Source organism: Amblyomma mixtum, chromosome 3 (genome assembly GCF_055824585.1).
Source record: "Amblyomma mixtum isolate Tamu chromosome 3, ASM5582458v1, whole genome shotgun sequence".
NCBI lineage: Eukaryota > Metazoa > Arthropoda > Arachnida > Ixodida > Ixodidae > Amblyomma > Amblyomma mixtum.
The window spans coordinates 382,157,973-382,162,624 of NC_143014.1; the positions used below are offsets into that span (position 1 = coordinate 382,157,973).

A 4,652-nucleotide genomic window follows, 5' to 3' on the forward strand; every position below is an offset into this window, starting at 1 on the left:
CCTTGCTGCTCTCCTCGTGTCCCCTCTTTCCTTGCGCAACCCTTCTCACACGCTTTCCCTCTCTCTTCTTCGCGTAAGCCCAGGAACAGTTGTTATATCGTCATGACAGCAAAGGGTGCGTTAGAAGCTTTCTCACCAAAATCAACACAGGCTTGCAGAAAAAAAAATAAAAACGCCTACCATACCTGTTCTTACCCACTGCTTGCTCTTCAGCAGGGAGGAAAAACTAACGCTCGGTTTCATTTCTGAGAAGATTGGTTACCACTGGACGATGTGGAACGTGCTGCTGAACGGCGTTCCAGAACTCGTCAACGGCATGCTGTCGCCATCAAAGGAAAGGTCTACTCGTTCCACCTGTTCTACAACTACCACGATGACAGCGATGTAATCTTAGGCCTATCCGCTTAGGCGTATACATCTTCCACCCTGCAACGTGCAAGTGGGGTGTGCCGCTGTCTGTGCTGCAACCCGAAGGCGAGCCCATTAGCTTTAGCGACCACAGCGTTGTCGCCTACGGTGACTGTGCCTACACGTGGGGGAGCTCCTCGGACATAAGGTCACGGATTGGCTGCTTATACCGGTTGTATAAGCAGCCGCTCGGAAATGTGCGGCCAAATGGCGGCACTGAGCATCTTCTTCTCGGCTTGTGTGCTGTGTCAACGGATGTACGTCTTTGATTTCTTGGACCCGGAATCCTCACACCGTGTATATTATCTTGACCTTAAGAGCCTGACGTGGCATAGCGCTCCGGCCAGTGCAGAGGCCCCGGCTTACCGTGGCTTCCACACGGCGTCCGCAGTCGGAACCCGAATGTATGTTTGGGGTGGCCAGGCGTTGGACACGGAGGTCAACGACATTTCAACTATTACTGTTAGCCTCCCTCTGTGTTGCGAGGTGTGTAGCTCACCGCCAGTAATGTCCTATCAATATTTAGAACTTCGAATACAAGGTTACCCTCGACGCAGTGACGTGACAAATTTTGGCTTTTTCGACGGGTTACATGTACGGGATCTGTTGCTTTGCCTGCGGGCTTTTTGAAAGTGCATGTATTTTGGCGCGGAGTGAGCAAAATTTGTTTGGCCATGGGTAACTGCGTTTTGGAAATTCTAAAACTGATATGGACATTACTTGAAGTGAACTACGTGGCTTTCAATTAATAGAGACTAGCACTAAGAGAAAAAAAAATTGGCGGGGGATTATCTTTGGTTAAGCCTGGTAGGTTGCGAAAGCAGGTGTTTTATAGTGCCCTGAACGAACAAACATAGCGTTTAAACAGGACACAGAAAGATGAGGACAGGACGGGGCTACTGGTAGCCCCGTCCTGTCCTCATCTTTCTGTGTCCTGTTTAAACGCTACGTTTGTTCGTTCAGATTATATATGACCACCTGGCCCCACAGTGTACTCTGTTTTATACTGCATATGCAGCGCTTCTAGTGGGAAGAGCGCGGCGCGCCGTGCCAAGCGGCCGCCGTTACCCGACGAGCGGAGTTGGTAGCCCGGCTCTTGTTGTTGTTGATAAACCTTTATTTTCCATCAGAATGGAGGCCCCCTACTCCCTACCTCCGGCACGCAGGCCGAGGGGCAGGGGCCGGGACCTCCGCGACTAGAGACAGGCAAGGAGCTTCTGGCTCCTCGCGGCAGCTATCGCCAGATGGACCGCTTTCTTCTGCACGACGGGGTCCGTGCTTTGCAGAAGGGTTTCCCAGGCCTCTCTACTGTCTATTTTCTCTCGAAACCGTGGAGAATCCGCACATTCCCAAATCACATGGTCGAGGGTCCTCCCCGCACTTCCTACACTTATCATCAATATCCTCATCTTTTAAGATATGCTATGCCCACACTGGGTGTATGAAATTTTTAGCCTGTAGTCTCCTCCAAACCGTAGCCTCTGTGTTAGCGAGCTCTTTGTCCGGGGGAGGAAAGAGTCTCCTGTTTAGTTTGTAATTTTCCACTATTTCTGTGTAATTTATCAGTCTCTCGTCCAGTTCCTTGTTATCGGGCGGTCCTGCCGCGGCTCGGAAGTAGCGATCTCGAGCCAGGGCGTTTGCCGCCTCGTTTCCTGGAACTGCCTCGTGAGCTGGTGTCCAAACGAGACTAATATTTCTATTTATTCTGCGTCCCTCTAGGATTCGCAGTGCTTCCTGTGTTATTCTGCCTCGGGCATAATTTTGGAGAGCAGTCTTGTATCGCTAATTATGTATTGTGCCTCCGTTCCCACACAAGCGAGCGCTATTGCAACTTCTTCAGCCGACTCTGGATTTCGACTGCGTATGGTTGCGGAAGAGACAGCTGTACCCCGGCCACTAACGACCGTTGCCACCGCTGCTCCCAGTTTCCCGCTAGCCGCATCCGTGTAGGCCACTGCTTTCTCATTCATTTCGCCGAAGCGTTTGGTGAGCGCCTCAGCTCTCTTTTCCCTCCTTTCTTTGTGAAATGTAGGGTGCATGTTTCTGGGTAAAGGATCTACCCTGATCTTTTCTCTGATGTCCCTTGGGATGTCTCGCTTTACTAGAATACCCTTTTCCGTCTAGAGTCCTACCATGCTTAGAATCGCCCTTCCTGTGTTTGATTGGCTTAATCTGTCTCGCTGCGCCGTTCTCGTGGCTCCAGCAATCTCTCTCCATGTATTGTGAATACCCATGTCAAGGAGTCTTTCAGTGGAGGTGCTTATGGGCAGGCCTAGAGCCCGTTTGTAGCATCCCCTTATGATCGTGTCTAGTTTGTCCCGTTCTGAGGCGCGGATCTTCAAGTAGGGTGTAGCATAGTTTATCCGACTGATAACGTATGCTTGCACCAACTTGATCAAGCTTTTCTCTGTTAGCCCTCGTCCTTTGAGTGCTATTCTTCTAAATATCCCTATGGCTTGCGCCGCATATCCCTCGAGCTTCTTCAGGGTTTCCCCGTTGTATCCGTCGCTCTGAATATGCAGTCCTAATATTCTAATCCTATCCACCATCGGCACGGGGTTTCCTCCGACCGTGATGTTGAAGTTGTTACTCTGTTTGAGTCTCAAGTGCTTAGGGTTATACACCAGAAGCTCGGATTTCTCTGGTGAGCACGCTAGCCCTCTATTCGCTGCGTATTTTACCACTACGTCCGCTGCCTCCTGTAGTTTATGCTCTATTTCGGCATCGCTGCCCTGATTGACCCAGATATTTACGTTATCAGCACAGATACTAAAGTGTATGTTGCCAATATTTTTGAGCTTTTCCAGGAGACCTCTCATAGCAAGGTTAAATAGAAGCGGGGATAAGACCGATCCTTGCGGGGTGCCCCTACTCCCTAGCGTAATTACCCCCGACGCTATGTCTTGATATCTTATTTTCGCTGTTCTATTTGTCAGAAAGTCCTTTATATAGTCATAGGTTTTTTGGCTTGCTCCTATCTCTTGGAGTTCCTCTAGGATGGCCTCGTGCTTTACATTGTCGAAAGCTTTTTTGAGGTCCAGCCCAAGAATTACTTTTGCATCCATATAATTGGAGTCTATGATGTAATGATTCAGTCGTAACATTACATCCTAAGTGCTTAGCTTTGGTCTGAATCCGACCATCTCGTCAGGCCATAAGCTGTTATCCTCCATGTAGCGATTTAATCTCGTTTGAACTACATGTTCCATCAGCTTTCCTACGCATGAGGTCAGGGATATTGGCCTGAGGTTCTCCAGCTTGGGTGGCTTGCCCGGCTTGGGGATTAAAGTTATGCTGGCCTCTTTCCATTGTTTGGGTAGCGTTCCTTTTTCCCATAATGTTGCATGTATTTTGTGAGAGCAATGATGGACTCGTCATCTAAATTTCTAAGTATCTTATTTGTTATACCATCCGGCCCGGGCGGACTTTGTTTTAAGTCTGATTAACTCCGCTCTAACCTCCGCCTCCCTTATGGGTGCGTCGAGCTCCTCTCTTACTACACCTTTATAAGCCGGCAAGTCAAGTTATATTTCCTATATAGGTCTGTTCTATTTCCTTCATGAATTCCTTGTCTTCCCCCTGGTAGGTATGTCTATTTTTCTTTAGCTTAATGTTCGATTGAGTTTTCGATTGAGTTGGGTCTAACTGGTGGCGTAGGATATTCCACGTCTTGGCTAGACTCATTCCTTTCTCCATATCATCGCATACGCAGCACCAATTTTGTTCACATAGCTGCATGGTGTACCTCTCGATTTTTTTATTGTGTCTAGCTATCCTCCTTTTCAGGTTTCAGTTCCACCTTTGTTTTTTAAGCCTGCGTTCTAACCCGCGTTTCGCCTCCCACATGTGGAGTAGCTTGCTGTCGGCTATCGCTGGGGCGTCCTGTCCTTCTAAAGCTACTGTTGCCTTAGCTACATGCTTTTTAAGCTTGCTCGTCCAGCTTTCTATGTCAGTAATGTCTTCAGCCGGGATACCTTCCCACATTTCCCCAAACCTTTCCCATTTCGTGATCTTCGCTTGCTGAGAGCGATCTTCCGAAAGTCCTGTTTCCAGGGTAGTTGCTATTATGCAATGGTCGCTTCCTAAGTCCTGCTCTGTATTCTCCCATCTAATGGCAGGTGCGTTTTTGGAGAGCGTCAGATCAGGAGATGTGTCTGCCATTACGCTATTTCCTTTCCTTGTCGGGCAGCCAGAGTCTGTGTGCAGCGTGAGGCCTAGCTCTTGGATGTCCTCCCACACCTGTC

General features: G+C 48.9%; 1 pseudogene; it reads right to left on the reverse strand.

Annotated features, from left to right (window-relative positions):
* Positions 1-1,527: 1,527 nt before the first annotated feature.
* On the reverse strand, positions 1,528-2,642 carry LOC149357040 (uncharacterized; annotated as a pseudogene).
* Between the last annotated feature and the right edge of the window lie 2,010 nt (positions 2,643-4,652).